This window comes from Amblyomma maculatum, chromosome 11, assembly GCF_055883805.1.
Source record: "Amblyomma maculatum isolate TAMU_Amacu chromosome 11, ASM5588380v1, whole genome shotgun sequence".
Taxonomy (NCBI): domain Eukaryota; kingdom Metazoa; phylum Arthropoda; class Arachnida; order Ixodida; family Ixodidae; genus Amblyomma; species Amblyomma maculatum.
The window spans coordinates 100,961,578-100,984,000 of NC_139354.1; the positions used below are offsets into that span (position 1 = coordinate 100,961,578).

A 22,423-nucleotide genomic window follows, 5' to 3' on the forward strand; every position below is an offset into this window, starting at 1 on the left:
TCATTCATTAGGCCATGATGTTGCCATCTGCTTTGTTTCATTTTTTTTACGTCTTCCACTTACTTGGCTGGATGCCGAAGTAATTGAACTTCTGTGTGTTCTTTGGTCGCATAAATAGTCAACTTTGCGTTAAGTTCTTGAATAGCGTTCGTGAAGTGTGCGTCGTTGTGTTCGACGTTGCTTGCAACTTGTACTAAGCTGCATGCATCATATATGAGAAGCGGCGAGCACAGACAAGAACAAGAAACGGAGAGAATAACGAACACAGCGATGATCATGTACTGAACCTTTTATTTATGTGCGTTAATGAGGACTTGCATGACGACGGCAGTCTGGAAAAATAAAATACGCAAAGCTAAACACGATAGACACAACGCAAACTCCTAGGAAAGGCCAACACAGATGTTTATTTATCTGTTGCTCGTGCTGAAGCAACTAGCCAATCATAATGCTACAGCATACCTGCAAGCGACTAGCGAGAAGCGACAGAAATATCACGCCACACTGCAGCGTTTATACGATCGTGTCTTTCCTAGATGATCACGTCATTGTTTCATCTCCTGTAAGCATCTAACTCAGAAACCCTCGGCTTGAATGATTTCGGAGGAAAGTTAGTAGTAGAACGTGCAACTAACTAATTAGATAGTGCTACATGGAAGCTGGAATGCGGAATTATCCCATTGCTAATTGACAACAAATGCCAGTTTTGTGATAATTGGCATGTAAAAAAATTAGGGTACAGCCACACGTCCTCAAACGGAACTGTAAAAGCCCCACGGCGATATCGTAAATTTCAATTAAACGTGGAATTTATGATAATAAGATATAACACGCTGTTTCATTTATCAGCCGCCACAGGTCAAAAACGATGCTTTATTTTGGAGTGTCTGATTTTTGAATGAGGAATTTTGATGTATAGGCAAGATTCGAACCCACGACTTTTGTTTTAAGGATATACTACTGAATATAGCACGGAACACAGACTTGTAACCCTTTTCAACAAGCTTGGTTTATTAAATATATGGCTTCTTTACTGCAAACAGGAAAACTAAAATTGATAATAATGCTTTCAAATACAAACCGCGTAGCTTAACTCACTTCCAATAAATGTTTCGTCAATGGTAGTGAGCTCTATACATTTCTTAGCGTATACTTTTCAAAGATTCCCAATAAAATAAAGAACAAACGAGAAAGCCATGGAAATCGGTACAAAGCGTGAAGTGTTCTCACTTTATTTTTATGCTTCAGCCAAAGCAGTACCCACTACACCATGGATTCCGGCCATAACAGTAACAGCCTTTCCAGCAGGTTCCCCAAAAGTCACAGAACTGAAAAAAAAAAAACAATAGCGCTATATATAAACCACATTTGCTCCTGGGTTTTCCCGGTAACATATATTTCACGCCGCAAGCCGGAGAGTTCTTTATTCTTAGCCGCGAATAATATGATTTCGTTTCACATGTTGACGCCGAAGCAAATGAAGCCAACCGGAGCTTCTAAGATTCTGGTGGCCTTCTCGAAATTCAGCCTCCGATACACGGCTCATTGGCTAATTTTGCTTTCTTTGACACGGGAAGCGAGAGTGGCGGAGAAGCTCAAACCAGCTGCAAATCTCACCCCGACATCGCAGAATGTGCACAGGATGTCACCGATGACAGCTACGCTTAGACTGGATACTGACTTACAGGCTATCAGTCGCAACAACTCGTAATAAATTGGATACCCTTCACCTGGGTCATGGTATCCGTTAAGGCAAACTGGTTTAGATAATTTTATATTGACAGTATTGAGTAGAGGAAAAGCAGCAAATCAAAACCGAAACTGATTTCTTGCCCAGAAAGAATGCTCCCGATTAAGAACTCGTGATGTCACACAGTGTGCTGGGAAATCTGTGTCACCCAAGTTTAACGGCAAAACCCGAGGCTGGAAAGCACGAGATCGCTCACAAACACCTAAAATGCTTAATACATGCCGAGTTATAAAATTTTCTTGCCGCGCAAGCTAACATCTTTCCGCAGATGGAATCTAAATTTAGGCCACGATTACGGAAAATTATTACAATGAGAAGTCGAGTAGCTCCAAAATTCGCTAGAATCTATCAGGACGGACAAGGGATTTTATAAACGTTTTGCGGATTACGCGTATGGCAATTAATCCGCAGTGCTTCCCTTATAAGGGAATCATTATAGCGCCTGTAGGTTGCTTTCCATGTGTCCAATGTCAATGATTGTGTTCTTTTATATACGATAAGTTGGATGCCTGTCCATTGTGATAATACATGTTTGTCAAGAGGGCTGTCATCCTGAAGATTGAAATCATCGTAAAAGCGGCGTTTTAGTTAAAGAGGTCAAAGAGAGAGGCAGAGGTAGACTTAAGTCAGTCCCAGCAATCTGGCTTCAAATTGGAGACAAATATATTGACCCCGAACTGTCTATCAAGGCTGAAAGAAAAGAAAAATTGCATTTTCTATGCCAGTAAGTGTCATGTCTGCCGACAAAAATGTCATGTCTGTAAACGGCCAATTCTTGAAATATCTACGCCCTTATAAACTACTTGAGTGAGCTGCTGTCACAAGTTCAATGTCGCAAATACGGCTGCTAAAATTAAACCTCAGTAATGTTGACTGGCAATGGCCACCATAAAGATGCCTACCAGCTCTGCCTTCTCTGTCCATCTTATGGAGTCACAAACCCCTCTGAAGAATCAGCTGCAAACTCTGCCAACCAGATCGTAAAATATCAGCAGGTGGATGACTACGCCTTGTCACCGACCCATACATTGTTGTGATCTTCAGGTATTTTCCTCGTACTGACCGTTGGAGAATTCGCTTATCTAACAGGGTCACATGACACTGTAGTTAAAATGTGTGGCACATGGCCACATTTAAAGCGCATCTTTTATACGCCCGCTCTTAGACGATGCCTCGAAATCAGTGCCATGATAGCAGTCTCCTAGCGTCCAGCCTGTCTGACGTGGTCTGTTGAAACAGAGCAATCATCAGAGTATAATAGCTAGCTGGAAGCTTAAGGAGAGCATTCCCCTCCCCTCATGTTTGAGGCGAAAACTCCTGGGTGAGAGATGCTTTGGCCTCAAGAGCAAAGCAATATGTAACAGGAATGTGGCTGTGAGGCAACAACCACGAGGACGGACACTCTTCAGGGAGGGCGTTATGATGAGTCCGGGAAGGTAGACAAGATGTGGGGGAACTACAGGACCAATCCGAACGGTGCCTACTGCAGAAGAGGAATGGTATAATGACAGTGCGCTAATATGACGCAAAAAATTGCGACAATCAATTGTGTGGATGCGGCGGTCATAAAGAGTATTCAAGAAAGCAGGACCTGAAAGCAGGTAAACGTGTGAGCAAAGAGTTTTGCTGCAAAGAGTTAGAGGCCAGAAAATCAAGTAGCATGCTACATATACTTAATAAACAATGATTATTGCGAGAAGAAGTAAATAAGTTCCATTTATTACCTGAAGTATTAAAATCCCCTAAAATGAGAAGTTTGTGTTTGCTATGACATATTATAACATGTTCGATTAAGAGCAGAAGACTCGCAGTAAAGTAGAAAGCTGGAAGTAAAAGTTTTTCATATCGATTTAAAGTGAGCTCAAGCCACACACATTCTTTAACAGTTACCAGATCGTAACGTCGAACACACTGGAGAGAACTGTCAATAGCTATGAGCACGCCCCCTCCTCTTTGTTTGGGTTCTGTCAGGGCAGTCGCTTCTAAAAACAGACTAATTATTAGGAAAGAAATCATTGGAAAGTATATCGCTTGACAGCTAGGTTCCGGTAACTACAACAGCTGTGTAACAACTGACCACAACGCTAGAAAAGAATTCAGATCCCATAGTCCGAAGGCCTCGGACGTTTTAATAACAGATGTCCAAATTAGGGGCCACTGCAATTTACCGTCAGTTCGAAGGAATGCAGCATGTCGTCGTGAAGCTTCCCAGGAAAGTCCTCGTAAATGCAGCCCATCGTCCACATCGAAGGCTTGACAAGCTTATTGTAGGATTCATCATGAATTTCAATATCTAAGAAAGCCTTGTGCGGCAAAGCCTATCCGCCTTGTGCGGCAAAACCCCATTTGTGGCCCCTTTTTTTTCTTCTTGAACCAACATTTTGGTTCATGGCCCATTTTCCCAAGCATTGCACCCCAGAAGAGCCGAGCACCAGGCCGTGGGAAATCTTGTACCCATTGGAAACAGCTGGGTACACGGAGGCACTGGGCATCGAACCCCGTACCTCCCGAATTCGAGGCGGATGCTCTACCACAAGGCCACCGCTTACCTTGTTTTCAGCTGCCGCCAGGAAATGGGGCAATATTCATTGACTTTATTTGGTTGCTAAGGTCTACCGATGTTGTTTCGGCACTGAGGTTCGAGACGAAAACAGTCTTCGGACGCTTCTTTTGGTAATTGGCGACGTTCAGGATGGATGAGCTCTCTGCGCCAGTGATGACTGGGCTTCAGTGCTTCTTCATCGCACTAGGTGGTATAACAACACGGGGAAGAGCAGAGCCAAAAGATGGACAGGTAACATCGCCGGGAGTCATCCCTCGATGAAGATCGGAGAAGTAGTCCACAGGTGGCGGCTCATCACGGGTAGGATTGCCCACGGAAACGACGAGAGGACGCTCACACCGCAAAGCAGCGCACCGCGCAAGCTCCTGGCGTAGTCCGGGAATATCGGCACGTAGAGAAGCAATGACCGCGGCTTGTTGTACGAAAGCCCGCGAGTTCTCGCCACGAAAGCGCTCGTTCTCCTCTCGTAGCTGGGCAACCTCATCACTCAGAAAAGAGATTCCTTCAAGCGCGTCTAGGAGGAGAGCCCGTAGCGAGGCAAACTCACCGCCATGTTCGCCGGTCGCGGTTGAAGGGGGAAAACCGGTCGGGTGGCTGGATAGAAGCGGTGCGATGGGAGAAAGGAACGTAACTGCCGGCGCACCACCGTCGCACAGTAGGCACATCGTAGATACTGCTGCTTGCAAAACGGGCGAAAGCACAGCGCACATGCGTCCTTATTGGGTGCCATCTTGGACATAATAATAATAATGTAATAATTGCTTTTCAGGGAAGAATAGGCGCTGTATCTGTCGCGTTTGTTCCGCGGACATCTAATAGGCGCCGTATGCAAACAGAAGATACATTAATCACGAAAGCTTTTGGCTGACTTGCGCTTTTATTAGACCAAGACCCATTGGGTTTAGTCTGTACTCTGTGGTGACTATGAATAACGTTGTGCTGATCTAATGGCCATGACCCTGCGGCGTTTTGTTTTTTTCAAGTGCCTGCCTTATCAACTTTCGATGGCAGGTTATTTGCCTACCATTGGCCTTACTGGTAACGGAGAATCAGGGTTCGATTGCGGAAGCCTCAAAAACAGCGAGGATCTACTGGAGGGCAAGTCTGGTGCCAGCAGCCACAGTAATTACAAATCCAACAGGGTATACTAAAGCTGCTTTGGTTAAAAAGCTCATCTCACTTCCAGATGAGTAGCGCATCTATTTAATGCGACGGCTCGTACTGAACATCATGCCGGACCTCATTTGATGCACTGCTTTGGGGAGCCATGAGGTGGCCTGAGCTTTTACTTTAAAAAGAAATTAGAGTGTAAACATCTACAATATGCAATAAAGAAAGACGAAATGCTGCTATATGTTTGTCTAACATTTTGTGATGTCTTTTATGCCTTGTTTTAAAATAAAGTGGTCCCTTTTCACGCAGTTGCTCCTCCTCCTTCTTCCTGGCATACTGTGCTATCGTCCTGCTTTTTATGCGATTCATCTCAGTGATGGAGATAGGCAGAAGAAACGCATAATCATGTCTAAGATTTCTATGAATTGGTTCAGTGTTCCAGACCACCACATCGTTTTCCCATTTCAAATAACATTTCAATCTCTTCAGCTGTTTTCTTGAACACATGGCGGAACAACATTATCGGAACTTTTCTGCAATACCCCTTCCGGATTTTTGAGCAACTTCATCCACACTGCTGCCACGTCATTCACTAATGTCTGCATTTGTACCTACTTACCGCGGACTTGCTCATATCGTGCTTTAACAATGCTATACTCTGGCGTATTCGAGGCCTTTAAGTATCCTAGCTTACTAGGGATGCAATTCTCGCAGTCGGTTGAGATTCCCATCAAACCCACACATAGCCCTATGTGCAATATTTCTATAAATCATTGGTTCACACACACAAAAAAGGAAAGGCACAGTATCTGTGTTTTCTCGCGGACACTACATTCCCGCCGTCACTAATGTCAGGAGGTGGGAGTAACCAACCATAGGAGTGACAATGGAAAGGCAGAAAGAGGAGCCATGGCGGAGGGACGCTGAGTTATTTGGAGTACCTGGGGATGTTAACGTCGTTGCTGTTGTGAGTGTAGAAAGAAAAAAACAAAATGAATGGTCCTGCTACTGGCTCTGCAGCTGAACCACCTCCGCTGCCTCCGGTGCACAGAAAAGAAAATAAAGAAAGAAAAAGAAGGAAAGACACGAGTCGCAACAGCCCGATCTTTAACGTGCAATGTCATTACACAGGACATACAAACCTCCCCGTTTCACCTTCATTGAAACGAAACCACCTGTGCTTGGGATGAACCCCATGTACTCCAGCACTGCAGTCGCATATCTTAACCATTGCACAATTGCCTCGGGCAAATTTGCTTCGGCATTACTTGACATGACACTATCAGCCGATCAGGCTGTAACTGGGCGGATCGTTGAGCTATTTGGTACAACATTATCTAAACGTAGCATAGGAATTGATTTTGTGTTCCTTTAATGTTTTCTTCTCTGTTGCCGTTTCTGTGTCCTACAATGTCAGCTGCAAAATACAATCATCCGCAGCCATAATCTCGTTGTTTTGTCCCAACTCTAAACCGGAATATGAGAAGAACGGGGCCTTGTACGCCACCGCTTTGTCGACCACTCAGCTTGAAGAACAAGCGGAATCTACACACAAAGCATCAGGTAAAGTCAGCATGGCAATAGGAGACTCCTATGACAGAAAGAGACAGTTATATGACAGGCATCAGACGAATGCGCAAATATGGTCGCGCTGATTGAATCGTTTCTTCGTTGCACGCATGAAAAATCAGAGGTTGAGCTCTCCTTGAATTACCGTTTTATGAAAATATAATAAACATTTCAAAGTATGTATGTATTCCACCCTTTGTGTTCATTTTGCACTGCTAAAGCATGATTATGCAGTGACTACTTGCAACAAAGTCACCTCGTTAGCTTCTAATTCTCTCGCATACTACAGGCTATAAGTGTTAAGGCATATACTTCCAAAACTTTGATATAACTGCAATCGCATAACTCACACAAATAACAAAGCAATATTTGTAATATTTTACAGACAAAGATAAGCAAATACGGCTGATATAAGTGCTGCTGTTCTTATCTTTCGTTTTTTCTTTACATCCTCAATTCTCTAAATGATTTTGCAGGATTTGTTATCGATCAACATATTGTGTAAAGCCGTTGCAAGGGATAGTTTTCCTATCCAGGTTTGTACATATTTTTATGTAAAAAATTGTGAACATATTTTTCATTGATTTGCAATGATGATTCTGCTTATTTACAGGTGTAAATTGACAAACTTGTTTTTGTTCATGTGAATATTTGAACTTTTTCTGCTGTTTGTTGCCTTGTTATGGTTCCCTGGGCCTCGTGAAGCTGTATTTTCACACCTTCTAGCTCTGGCAGGGGATGAGCACCTTCTCGCATGTAAACTGAATTGAATGGAACCTAAAGCAATTGGCAGCACCCGCCATCGCTGCGGCCGCTGTCATCTTGGATAGCTTTCTCGCTTCGTAAGCTTTTTGAAGACATAGCGCAAAAGAGACGGGGACAACTAACACAGATGCAGACAGGACAGGCGCTATCGGCAACATGTATAGACAGGCTCATTGTTGTTCAGTGGTCTCAATAGTCTGTCTTGCTATGCTTCGGTCTCTGCCTTTAGTGTGAGGGGCTTCGTCTAATCCCCGCAACGTATATTCCTCACGCTGCCTGGTAGAATCACCTTATGCTACGCTCACTGACCACGACCGCACCCTCACAGCTGGCTGAGTTAAATGGAAGAAGAGCGAAGATAAAACATCATGGAGGCGAATATATTCAGAGCACACCGCCAAGGAGTGTTTCAGTTGGAATTTGAACATGTAGATGTATGCTGCACAGCGCGAGAATGTGTGGCATTTCTACACTACGCGTCCTCGATTGAAGCATAATACATTAAATAAAATATGGCGATAAATGGCGATAAAATGGCGATAAAATATGACGAAAACACTCACATGCATGGGCCGGGGAAGTTTACCCGTTAGTTCTAAATAGAGTTCAAAGCCCTGTCGAGGCAATCTATTTTGCAGCGCAGATATGGCAAAATGGAAATAATACTAGCGCATACGTAATGCTTAGCATGTGTTGTCGTTAGAGAATGAAGACAACAATTTTCGCTGCTAGGCGGAAGACTCAAGGTCAATGTTGCACACGGAGCCAGATGACGTGGAGATTTGGCATGCGAGCAGTCGAGCTTTGGTCTCTAAAAATTCCTGATTGTTTTGAAGCCAGACGCGCCGAAGAAATTATATTTGAGCCATATATAGGGAAAAATGACCACAACGGTATTCTTTAACTGCATACAAGTGCCAGGTAATTGGTCATCAAAATTAATTGGAGTGGAGCGCAGTAGTATGATAGGAGCACAACGTGACTGAAATATTTGAGGTTATGAGGTCAAAATAACCCCGACCTAAAACAGGGGGCCGACAGGAAGAAATGGTATTGTTCCGAAGGCTTCACTCGGCATTTAAAGCCCAATGTCTGACAATATGCCGAAATATGAATGCTAGGCAATTTAACGTAACTATGGCATGCTGACGATTTTCATATAGGCTGAGCGTATCCCTAAATAGCGGCATAAAATGTCGAAACGTGCTGAAAGGGACTCCGATGAGCCTAAAGCGCGACCCGTATGGGGCGCTTTTCCGAGGATTCTTCGGCGTCGACGGCAATGGAGCATTCTTTTTTTGCCGCCAGAGAAGGCGTTTTCGCAAAAGCGCAGGGCGACAGTTGATGGTCAGTGAGAGCCGGACCAGCCGCCACGTCATTCTGGTTGGCTCCACGGAATTTGAGGAAGTCGCCCGCCTAACTCCCGAAAGCAGCCGTTCGTCTCAGGCACATCGCGCGTTTGGTGCAGCTGCTGTCCTCCACTCCGGCACTGAAGAAGCCGCCTCCAGCCGTGTATAATCTAAGAGAGCACCTCTATTCTTTTTTTCTTGCTAAATGCCTTTCAAAAGTAGCTGCTCAAAACATAGGGAACCAGCTATAGACCATTTTAATTTCAATGCCTGTGCGCAGCCATGTTAGTTTGATGGTGGCTCCCCGTATCAGCCAAACTGGGAACGTCCCCTTGGCGCCATCTTGGGCTGTGCTGTGCGTGTCGATGCTGCGAGGGGGCAGTATAAAAGTGCCGTTTCAAGGTGCTCGTAAAAGCTATTCGGCACCTTGGTGCTATTTTGTGTTTTGTTTGAGCGCGCCAGCAAACCGTATACCATCCGTTTGAAGCGTGACGGCAGATGTTGGAAACAGCAGCGGCCAAGGCGACTGCGAAGGAGGCCGATCTCGTCAGAGTTGACTGTGAGGATGTCCCTGCTGTATCTTTCAAGGTACATGTATTTTTGATTATATTTTATAATCGCAATGGTAACTGTGCACACAAACACACAGCGAATCGTGCGGCCAGCTACCCAAAGCGGAACAGATACTGCTAAAGATGTATTCCAGTCATCACCGCATTGATTTACCGTAAAGTGCGACCAATTTCACGTGTATATCCTCTGAACAGTGCATATTTATATTCGACGTCGCGCTGCTGTCATTTCGCATTAAAGGCACGGGCAGCGTTCACCGCGGTTAGGCCGCTAACCGCTCGCGCACCGAGCTTGGCGAATGCATGCGTGTCTGCGGTGCTCCGGCGACCGAATGCGAAAAGCATACGATCGAGCTGTTCTGCTTCAACAATGTATACCTTCAAGTTAGACCGTGGTTTACGAACATCACATAAAAGAAGTAGTGTCTAAAGTACTATCCGTCGGCGTTTTTATACAGCTTTGGTGTACGTCCGGCGGCACAGCAACATCGTATCCCCGTCCCGTCGTAGCAGCATCATTTGCACGACGCATTGTTGAGCGAAACTTCCAAAAACGTGAGCTCTACGCTGCACCATAAACGAAGACGACAAATTCACAGCACACACAGCAGGGCTTACATAAGCCGCGCCGCCCGCAGGCGCGGTAGACGACAGCAAACTCGCCGAGCGCTACTCCCTAGCCTAAATTGTTTCCCATCGAAGGCATATCCGACTGCAGTGTACAGTCCGACGGCGCTTTGTAATTGCTCAGCGCTAGAGTAAATGGTCTCTCGCCGAACTTCCTTACTGCCGATCCCATCGTATCAGTAACAGAAAGATGTAAATTTCGCCGACGCCTTAGCAGGGGAGCCAGTGTGCAGATGAGCTGCAAGCCAGACCAGAGGCAGCTGACTGTGTTGGGACCCTTGTTTGTATTGCAATCATCAACAACACGGTATGGGTCAGAGATCGAGAAGAAATTATTTTTTGCTCTCGGCCTATTGTTTAAATGAAGAACAATAAGTGAGGAGCTCCACCATATCGTTGGCGTGGCCGACTTGCGGGAGGCCGCGCGTGGCCGGCTTGCGGGAGGCCTGCCCTCGTGCGTGTTTAGTACAGCGGATGAAATAAAATTGGAATGATATTCGCGAGTCCGTCATTGTTACTAAGTCTGTCCTCTGGCTTAGACAAAACGATCATTGGCGAATTAAATCTGGGTGGACTAGAAGCAGTGAAGCAGAAATATATCACAGCCGCACTCGGACTATCGTTGCATGCTTTCTGCATACGCTCTCGGCAAACACCTTGCAATTTCTTTGTGCAGTCCACGATCACGCATTGTTGTCCCAATGACATTACTACTAAAAGGGGTGCTAAAAAGGCATTTAAGTCTCTCAAACGAGAATATACAGAGGTGCAAGGCCGCTCTGCTATGCATGAAGCGTGCGAATGCACAGCCACTCGGTACTGGCAACAACAGGTCGGCGCAAGGAATCTGGTTAGAGAGTTTTTTTTCCTCCTTTCCTGCTTGCTCTCGGTAAAACGGTCTATACTCAAGGCTAAAAAAATATACATGGTAATAGGAGCGGGGAGCACCTCTATGAATGCACCCACTCCGAATGACAGTGCATGAGTCGCGCGCTCGGAGCATTGCCCAAGATGTCAGTTTTAACACATATTCAAATCGCAATTGCGTCACGTTTTCGGCATGATGAAAAACTATTCTATCCTATGTGACTGGGGTAATGGCTGAGTACGAGACCACATGCTAAGAGTGACTGCCTCACTCCCAGCCATTTCATCGCACCATTCCTCGGGAAGAAATTGACGCACGACGAACAGCCCATTCCTCTAACCTTTTGGGTTAGGGGAATGGGCTATCAAGAATCAGTTTCTTTAGCAACGTGCGGCAAAAAAGGCGAATAGCTGCTTGGTGCAATTTTGCGTGCAAAAAGCGCACCATGCAGACGACGCTTAACAGAGAATTCTTACGTCGGTCTGGTATCAATGACGCGCTACAAGCTAACACGCGAAAACGTTTTATTCACGTAACATTGTGTCGTCTTTGCAATGGACTCACAAATCTGACACACAAATTTAGCCTCGCTGAGGAAGATCCCAATATGTGAAGGGCTCGGTAGATGAAGTTACAATAAACTGGAAACAAATGTCATGTAAAAACATTACAAAAGACCGACGCAGCTGTGCCATATATTGAGCGAAAACATTACCTGCGTGTGTCCGAGCGTTCTTCTTCCGCTCTTTTTATTCTTCCTCCGCCCACATATAAAGCCCCACTTTAAGCAAGCCGTATGAACGTGCCTCAGTGGCCTATAGGGGTAACGTGAAGGCCAAGGTCCTAGCAGGCTGATTCTTACACAGCCTTTCCATGCGAAACGGGAGACCAAACTTCTTCCTACTCCACACCAGCTCCCCTTGCCTCTAGGACTGTGAACAGCCGTCAACACTACCGCCAGATGTTTCCGGTGACACCGCTCATGACTGGCTCGACTGCTGCGAAAGGATCAGTGCTTTCAAACACTTGTGCGACTCCCATAAAGTTATGAACGTGTTCTTTTGCTTGATAGAAATTGCTAAAACCTGGTTTCTGAACCACGAATCGACGATTCCGGACTCCACCTTCAAACAAAAGTTACTCCAGATTTTCTGCGCTATTACTGTTCGAAAAGAATTCGCCAGGAAGTTTGGTGTTCGAGTAGAGCGACCAAGTGAGACCTGTACTTCTTACAAAGAAGACGTCCTTGCTCTTTGTCGGTGCGTAAATGAGACCTTGCCAGAGGTCGAGCGGATCAGGCACGTTCTTAAGGGTAACAGATGACTCGCTTTCAATGGCCCGACCGTGCAGGACCGTACCAAAATTGACGCCATCATCTCCACTTGCCAGCACTTGAATGAACTTCAGTCAATCCGCCTTTCTTTGGTTCCATTGCCGACGTTTACCTCCATGTGCTTATTCGCGGGCCAAGTCGTGAAGAGCTCTTGGCGCAAGGTACTTCGTGCCGCTCCGCACCTTAACCATATCCTCCATTTTCCGGCCTGCGCAGCATCATCGCAGTGTTGGCATCTATGACCTCTTCCGCACCACCCGCAGCCCCTCCCACGTTACCACTGCCGACGTACGCCCAGATCACTGCATTGGCGCCAACATTTGGAGCTCCTACAGCAGCGGCGCCTATCAGTGCCCATGTCGCCGCAAGCCCGTCCTTGCACTATATAATATATATATATATATATATATATATATATATATATATATATATATATATATATATATATATATATATATATATATATATATATATAAATTTATATATATATATATATATATATATATATATATATATATATATATATATATATATATATTGTCATGTGGTGATGATAAGGCCGTGATCACAAGTCAACACACGCAGGTATAGACCCCACTGAATTTAACTCTTTATTGGCCTTCTTCCCTTCCGCGGAACCGTTGGGTAGCGCTTTTGTTTGGAGTGACGAGTGACGTAGTCAGTGGCCCCGATGATCCACTTGTTACCCATAGATGAAGATGACATGGGGCCGAGAAGATCGATCCCAATTTGCTGAAAGGGCAGGGTGGGGGGCGGAATCGAGTTCAGTAGTCCCGCTGGTCGGACGGGCGGCGCCTTGCGTCGTTGGCACTCACGACGAGGCTTCACGTAGTGGGCAAATTTGGTAGGTGGTCTCGGCCAGTAGTTATTCTCCTGGATTCGACGCAACGTGCGCGCAATCCCGAGATGGCCTGCTGTGGGCTCATCGTGTAACACCTGCAATTTCCTGCCGCGGGCATTTAGGCACAACAAGAAGCTGCGCGGTCCTCTTGGGTGCGAATTTCTTCACGAGGAGGCCATTGCTTAACGCGAACGATGATAAATGTTGGCTGAACACGCCAGGAGGGGTAGCGGTCTTTCCTTCTACGTAATTGGCTAGCGCATTCAGCTCAGGGTCTGATAGCTGTTGTGCTGCGAAACTGCTGGCGCTTACAGGCCCCAAAAAGGTTTCTTCGTTGTCCTCTTTCGCCGGCGCATCAACAGGGGCTCGTGATTAGCAGACTGCAAGGGAGTGCTTGCGGCATGACTTGTAAACGACTGTATTGACGAATTCTGGAACACGTATAGCTCCGTCTGGCAAGTTGGCCGGTGGAATCTTTCAAACTTTCCAGCCAGCAGAGCGCGTGGTGATTGCTTACAATCTTGAATGGTCGGCCGTATATGATCGGGTGGAACTTGTCAGATGATTGTCAGGCACTCTGTCTCGCTCGTCGAGTAATCGGCTTCATCATTCGAGGAGGACCTGCTAGCGTAGGTGATTACTGATTGGGATGGATGACAGCCCTGCTTGTGAACGATGTGGCATTGACAAAGCGATTGAGCACCTCCTTGGCGCATGGCCTGTTTTTGCAACTGAAAGACATACTCTGCTTGCTTGCATTGTATCGTCTGGACGCTCACCCCTTAGCGGAAAGGAAGACCTTGGGAACATGGCCAGAAGTAATCTGCGCTCAAAGCATACAAGGCACTTCGCTTTTTAAGAAAGACCAGCCTGATTGACAGACTGACTTTCTCACCTCCTTTCCTCTTCTACTCTCCTCAATTATCCCCATTCTCCTTCCCCAGTGCGGGGTAGCCAACCGGAATTATTTCTGGTTTCCATCCCTAGCCTTCTGTCCTTTTCTCATCCTCTCCTGTCCGGCATTCGTCTGAAGGAGAACAACGCCTAGGCCCAGACTGCTCGCGTAGGTATTTATATCAATCTCGGATTCGCATCAAAGTGTCCTAGCAGAGGAGGGGACTGTAGGCGACGCTCGAGCTCTTCGAAGGCTTCCGCTTGAGGTGTTTTCCTTTGAAATGGCACATCTTCATTTGTAAGCAGCGTCAAAGGTTCGGCGAGGGGTATGAAGTTCTTGACGAATCATCAGTAATACGCGCACAGCCTGAGGAATAGGCGCACATCTTCCTTGTCACCAGGCTGTGGAAACTGTGCAATTATTTATTTATTTATTTATTGTGCTGAGTTTGCCACACGGCATAAAAGGTGGGGGTATAGCGTCACAGGAATGTGTGGAGTGCAGCCATGTGCAAGAAGTCACACAAACTGCGTGCATAAATCTTGTTTGTTGTCCATAAGTGGAAATGAGAGTCATTACTAGGTGAAAGTCCAGCTTTTTGTAGAATGGTGTTGCGCATATGCGATGTTCCTGGGCATGTCCATATCAGATGCCGGACAGTGGTGTCGCAAGCGGGTTCTTCGCAGTGTGGGCATTTGTCGGGAACTGGAATAGTAGTACTTTGCCACTGGTGTCGAACGGCGGGCGTAAGGGCCACTCCGACTCTCAGCCGTCTCAGAGATACCTCCTCCACTCTTGTTAGATTGGGGTAAGGGGGTACGTACACGGGGTAATTAGAGCACGTGTACGCTGCCTGAGGGATGCTGATGATGTCAAATGGGTCAGGAGCGGATCCGGTGGCAAGGAATAATGAATAGGTTGTGACACATCTTCTGGATGAGGAAGCGCGTCTGCTGTTATGGTATTCAAATTTTTGTTGTCTTGAACCCAGTGAATAATTATAGCCACTGGGTAACGGTGACAAGCAGCATGTATAGTCTGTGCGACCCTAAGAGTGCCATGGGCTTTCTTTAAATGTTTTAGGGCTTCTTTAGAGTGAGTCATTATGTGTACTTGTTTAAACGTAGGGTCGGCAGGTAACGCTTCTATGGCGTTTAAGATAGCTTGCAGTTCGAAGGCAAGAGTTGATTTGTCGTCGGTAACGTAACTTCGATTGGTGTTCAGGTGAGGGTGAGTTGAGCTTATAAAAGCAACTGAACCACCCGTCAGGGTTACGGCTGCATCTGTGTAAATAATACAGTCATCATGTGTTGTGCAAGACGCTATTGAGAATAATGATGAGAGCTGTGACTTCTTGGTGAGTAGAGGCTTATTAGAAGTAAGGTGGTAGTAGTCCCATGGAGGTGGCTGGTTCTCTAATTCAAGACGAAGGGAAGCTTTTCTTGCTCTGTTTGTCTGTCTTTGGGCAGTTAATTCTGCCAGCGAGTTAAGGTGGGCGTACTCCTGGAGTAGACGGATAGGAGTTGATCGAGGCAGTCCCGTAATGACTCGCATGGCCTCGTGGTTGAGTGCCTCGAGTGTGGACCATTGCCGTTTTGTCAGTTTCTGAAACTGTGCCTGGTATAGAAGCCGCGGTTGAAAGACAGCACGAACAAGTCGACGAGCGGTATCTGATCGGGCACCACCAGAACGATTTGCTATTCTTCGAATTAGTCCCAGTGTGTTCATGGCACTTTTGCGTACATCGGATAGCCAAACTGTGCCTTTTCCTGAAGAATGTACATGGAGGCCCAACACCTTGGTATGTTCCAGTTCAAGGACGGGGTATTGTCAGTTGTCAACGCGAATGAATTAGCTGTGAAACTTCTGCTGCCGGCCTTATTGCCCACATGGACATAGCATGTTTTAGCGAGGTTGAGGGATAGGCCTGTGTTGTTGAAAAATTTTTGAAGGATATTTATGGCATTTTGTGCAATCTGCAAGCTGTGCAATGACAAACTGTGCAATCGCAGCTGTTTTCTGTGGGTAGGGGCGAATCCGTCCTTGCTGACGATGTGACCTAGAAACATCTCTTCGTAGGTAAAGTGACACTTCTATGCTTTCAAGTTAACCTGAGGACTTGATTGCGTCAGGTACTCTTCGAAATCTTCGCAGGTGATCTTCAAAGTTTGTCGAGAACACAATAATGTCATCCATTAAACAGCAAAGAAATCTGCCGCCACTTAAAGCCAGCACAGTACCCATTACCCGCTGAAACGTGGCTGGTGCGGAGCACAAACCAAATGGATTTACCTTGAATACAAAGAGTTCGTCCGTTGTTATGCGAGCCGTTTTCTCGTGGTCTCATTCATCGACCTGAATTAGTCACTACCCGCTCTTCAGGTCCATCGACGAGAAGTACTTAGCGTTACAGAGCCGGTCCAGGGTGTCGCCAAGACATCCTTCTTCGTTAGGCTATTCAAGCGGCGGTAATGAACGCAGAAGCGAAGTGTGCCGTCTTTCTCCTTCACCAAGGCGACTGGTGACGTCTAGGGGCTGTTCAATGGCTGGATTGCTTCATCACGCAACATTTCCTCAAATTCATCGCCTATGGCCTGGCGTTCACGCGGCGGTACACAATAGAGGCTTTGACGTAACGATCAATCCTGTTCGTCTATGATGATGCGAAGTTTTGCCAACAAAGTTTGCCCTACCTTCAACGCTGAACAAAAGCACTGGCTGCAACTTTCAAGAAGAGTGCGAATCCGGCTTTGTCGTTCTCGGGGGCGTGCTGGATTGATGTCGAAATGGGCTGCAAGGCTCGGTTCGGTGCATCGTCTTCAAGGTGGCTGAGGAGGGCGAAGACTTCTTGGATGTACGCTTGCACATCAAGGAAAGCACACGTCATGCACTTGTTCAGGTGCCCATATCCTTTGAAGATTGTGACGAGCCCCTGAGGCTGTCCATGAAGGAAACGGGCAACGCCTCTTGCGACTCCTACTCCGAGCTCCAAAATAACTGGTATTTCTTTCGACAACACCTTCAGCAGTTTCGATGTCGCTTATAACCGCGGAGACAGCGATGCTTGATTAGGGCGGTAACTCAATACTTCGTCGAGGACGTTTAGAGCCATGTATCGCGTCGAAGTCGTCGTGGAAGGTATTCCTCTGTTCGAGCAGAGCTTGACGAGCTTTGAGCGGAGATCGACGATCGCCTGATGCTCATTGAGAACGTCCATACCGAAAATCACGTAACGAGAGCATTCCTGCATGAACACAAAGCTCGTTGAGTAAATGCGTCCATTCACTGTCACTCTAGCGGTGAACGCCCGGACGGCGTAACAATTCGCACCAGCGGTGCAGATTAGCGGACCATACCAAAGCGGTTGTTAAATTCCTGAGCTGGGAGGCAAACGGTCCACTCGTGACTAAATAGTCAGCTCCAGCGTTTACTAGGGAAGTTAGTGTGCGACCTTCGACAGCAACCTGAAGTTCTCTTGTTCGCGTCCTTGTATTGCACGTTGGCTTCGGTGTTCGATCTCTGCTTCGTCTCATGCTGAGATCGCGGCCGGGGCACACCGTCGTCACTTCGGTAGGCGGCGATGTTAACTTGAAGTCTGGTTGTGATCTCGTAGACCTTGTAATCTTTCGGAGCTGCGATTTAATGCCCGCGTCGTCGTTACTCGTCGTCGGCGGCGGAGAATCTTCGTGTTTTCGCAATGAAGCAACCTCACCTCAAAAGGTTCCTCTATTTAGTTTCCCCTGTGCGGGTTAGGGGACCACCCTCGCAAGTAGCAATGTGCCGACGACGCAAACCAGGCCCTGGACGCCCAGGGTGAGCGTAACAGACGACTTGTCAACACGTGCGCTTCCCTTCGCAGGAAGTCGTCAATTATTTGAGGTTGCTCGCCAGGACGGGGTTGTGGGGCGTCGATGGTCAAACCACGCAGGCCGATACGCCGGGACGGACAGTGACAGAGTATGTGTCCACCCTCACAACAATGGAAACAAAGTGGTCGGTTGTTAGATGTCCTTTAAGCGTCGGATTTCCTGGGGCTTGGAGATCGTAGGTATACTTGGCGGGCGGGGGCTAAGGGGCGCCTTTCGTGAGCGGAATGATAGCGACGAGGGCTTGGGGGGTCGCGTCGGGGTGCAGGACAACGTAGTGCAGCAGCATAGATCTCTGCGGCTGCTTCTTGCACATGAGCTGTCGGAGCCATCACTTGCGTGCGTAATCTGACGAACGAAATAAAAAAAAACGCCACCATGTTCTAAGAAACACTGCAAGGCGCATTCCCGCGCTTTATATGAGTTCGACCCCTCTCGGCGAAGGAGAGCATATTCAGAGCAACAAAATGACGATGCGAATTCAACGTAGCTGATTGGGAGCCGGAAGTTGGATGAGGAAGAAAGCAGCGGCCATTATTAGTGTAATGAAACCAGGGAATACACCGTTGTTGGGATCCTGCACAGCTCGTTTTTTGCCATTAAGTGCTTCTGAGAAGGTAACTCCCCGCCCTGTCGAGACATCTTTTCATCGCCTTCTCATGGCCTACTAGACACCAAGTGCCTTCCACCAGATGCCTACTAGAAATATGCAAGGACATGTGATGATGTGTGCGATTGATTGCCGATCTCTGAAGTATGTGCCCTAGAGTTCATTGAATGAGTTCATTGAAGTGAAGAGGTGGACCTAAAAATTTCAGTTGTTTGATTTTAGTCACTTGATAGCTTAGTTTGAGAAGTTTTTCATGTACAGGGCAGGCAGAAGTAATTTTGTTTCAGCGCTATAGTTAGCTGACTTCCAGCGAGCCAGTGCGGACAAAGGGCTACCCAGTTCATGTAAGTCAAAAACGTTTTGCATAGGCAAGTAAAGCGGATGCTCGAATTTGGTGTAATAAAACAATCAGAAAGCAATTACGCTTTGCCTACGATCTTGGTAGAAGCTCGACGTAAAAATCTGGGGCCTGTAGTGGACCATATTCCTGAATTGATGATGGAGTGGAAGAGGTCAGTCGAGCGACCTATCAACTACGCTGCCTCTTAAGTGAAGATACTGGCAAATACCGCTCACTGAACGCGTCAGCAGATACATTACTGTCATCACTCGAAGGGGCAGCTATCAGTCTACGATGATACACTTCGGGTTCAAAAATGCAGCTTTTTGTTTCTCTTTTAAATGTATTGAATTTCTTTGAAGCATTCCCGGTGCGCAATTTGGATGAAATTGATGTCTTTTCTCCTTCTTGCGAGGACTATATGGTGCATCTAAGAGACGTGGTGAGCAGTTTATGTCAAGATGGGCTAACCGTAAAGGCCGAAAATTTACTTGTCGGAGCCACCGTAGACTACCTGAGTCTTGAAATAGGCCAATTTTTCCGGCATTCAGCAAAGTCAAATTTTCAGTGGTAGAAGGCTACTCGCAGCCGAAAACTGATACGGAAATTCGGACATTTTTGAGGCTGACGGGGTTAAGAATCATTACATTCTTAACCAAATAGCCTTGGCAAGCCTACTGGTCGATGCTCTCCTCAGAACAGAGCCGAAGAACGTAATCTGGGACAAGGAAGAGGTAGCCTCCTTCATAGGTTTAAAAAGCACTTATAAGCCGTCCGTTATTGTGAGCCTCTGATTACGACCTAGCATGTACGGTCCGCTGCGATGCAAGTGATTGAGGACTAGGCGCAATACTCTGCCACAGGAATAATAATGGTAATGAGCATCATGTGCTATACCTTCGCAGAAAACTTAATTTTAAGATATGGCTTATTGCGCATAGGTCAAAAGCGCCCTTTCATTGTATGGGCAATCCGGAAATTACAACGCTCCCTTGGGGGTGCCAAATTCAGTCCAGAGACAAACCAATGTTCCCTGGCCTGGCTACAAACTGCGACATCAAAAAACAGTCGGCTTCTAAGGTGGAGCTTGCTTCTACAGCAGCATAATTTTGACATAAAGAACAAGAAGGGCAAATTCATTGGGAATGCAGACTCTCGTAGTACTTTCTTTCTAAGCGGCCCAAAGTGCTCTTCAGCATGTATCTAAATCGTTAGGTAATTCTTTGTTTAGTTTGCCAGTACGTGTAATTGTAAGTGTGCACGTGCTGCTTTCACGGCATACGTGGGTACTAGGCGCTTTGAGTGAAGGCTTTTCTCAGAAAAGAACAAAATTTGATGGCTGTTCCACTTTTTAATCTGACCTCTTTGGAGGGGAGCCGAGTGCTCGCTTCCAAATGTGGTTGAGTTTTTGACTCAAAGAATCTGACCTGCAGCAGTGAATACTGCAATGAAGCTGTCACATCAAGTGACAGAGCTTCGAGCTTCTATCGGCGGGCGAGTAAGTGGTCTGCACGCGCAGTCGCTTCGACTACTACCCTCCGTGACAAGTGTGGCGGGGAAGGAGGCTGTCACTACTTTAGAGCCAACGAGCCGGCAGCGTGGTTTCGTGTCACCAACTGAAGTAAAGAGGAAGATGGAAATGCCACCTCGTTTGCAAAAACAGGCTGAGGAGTCTTTCAACGCTTTATTTGGAGTTCGACACCCCCAGCAAAGCAGCACCTATTAAGAGCAACCGATTGACAATGTGAACGGACCATATCCGATTTTGAGAAGAAAGGGGAATAAGGAAGAAAGCAACCATCCATTACGAGTGGTGTGAAAAGAAGTATGCGGTTGTTGGGCGCTGATGCATCTCGTTCTTCTGACCGTTAAGTGCTCTGAGAAGGCAACTCACCTGCACTGTCGAGACAGCTTTTTACTGAGAAACCGGTGCTTGCAATCTCCTCGCCTTCCCATGTTCTACCAGACATTAAGTGTTGGTGTGTATGGTGATGTGTGTAACCTGGTCACTGATCTTTGATGTATGCGCCTTAGAATTGGTAGGTTGGCATCATCGGAGAGGGAAGGAAAAGAAATGAATTTAAGGCCACTACGGAGTGACAAATATTGCTTTTGCCACTGGGTAGATGGCGTATCCAGTTCTTATTTTCGACGAACTATTAACTCTACTATATCGCTGCTCTGTCAATTTTCACCACATAAATAGGCTTTGTAAAATTGCATTCAGCCTGCCTGTGGTCATTTGACCAACATCGCAGCCTCAGTCTTTATTCAACCCCAAGACTCGGCACTCTATCAAAGTGAAGGCCGAGTCGAGCTACCCCAGCTTCGTGACACGCCTTAATCCCCGCACCACTATGGTGGCATGTTTACGGGTTTTTGAGTGTGTGCGGACAGTTCCTATTTCTTTGAATAATTGTATTTGGTTTCACATCACGAATGGTACTTTGGTAAATTTTACTGTGATCCTTCAAAAATGTCTCACAATTTTCGAAGCTGATGATATCCTACCATCACTAAAGTGACTTCAGTACGTGAAACAGAGACATTGCTAACGACGTTTAAAAATGGCGTTTATAATACTTACCTGTCCGACACATTCCGCTGCACCGGCTCTTTTTCGAGGTGGAGCTGTGAGGCATCCATTCACGCTAAATAAGAAACAAATATTACAATTTAGTATGTTCAGCACCATGCCCGTCGTAACGCTCCGCATTAAGCCAGTGATCGCGAACTTAGCGACATCTCCCGCAAATATTTTGCATAACACAAATACCGTGCGACATTACAACTTTCTGTTCCACTCATCAGAGCTAGGCATTTAGACTTTTTTCCTTAGCAGGTAACCAGGAGTCAGTAAATTATACTTACTACAGCAATTTTCAGCTTTAAGCTCGAAATGAAGCATAAAATAAAATTTTATGGTAGTCTTTTACTGGGGAGCTTTTTGTTACTAAGTGTGGTCACGAAGTCTTGCAAGAAATTTGGCGTGCAGATGGAGCACGCTATAGCGGTGGTTTCTACTGATGGCACTGGTGTCAGAATTATTTATTCTTTTATTTTTCCTTTAACAGACATTTCGTAGTGCATTGAGTGGTGCATACTTTTGCTTTTTACCAGCCAGGGGGCGGGGGGGGGTAAATCCGATCTCTGGTGACCTTCACGTGGTCCCCTCTGCACGTTTACTAGGTCAAGGTGGTTATGGCTGCCTGGATTTGCTCAATGACTAAGAGCCAGCTTTGGAGTGGACTTGCCGGCAACCACCTCTGGGGATGCAAAACCCCAAAACAGTGGGGAGCAAACTCCCACACAGTTGGGAGGGCCAGCTGTGCACATGATGT

General features: G+C 46.4%; 1 long non-coding RNA gene across 2 annotated transcripts in view; it reads right to left on the reverse strand.

Moving 5' to 3' along the window:
* Positions 1-296: 296 nt before the first annotated feature.
* The window catches only part of LOC146174506 (uncharacterized), a 247,447-nt gene continuing 225,320 nt past the window's right edge, over positions 297-22,423 (reverse strand). The window contains exons 3-5 of one of the 2 annotated variants that reach the window (XR_014702262.1): positions 21,670-21,733; positions 1,231-1,328; positions 297-332 (exon numbers count right to left, since the gene is read on the reverse strand). This is a non-coding gene — a long non-coding RNA (uncharacterized LOC146174506). Of the gene's footprint in view, positions 333-1,203; positions 1,329-21,669; positions 21,734-22,423 lie in introns of those variants that run through there. The other variant, XR_014702263.1, reaches the window with a different exon arrangement.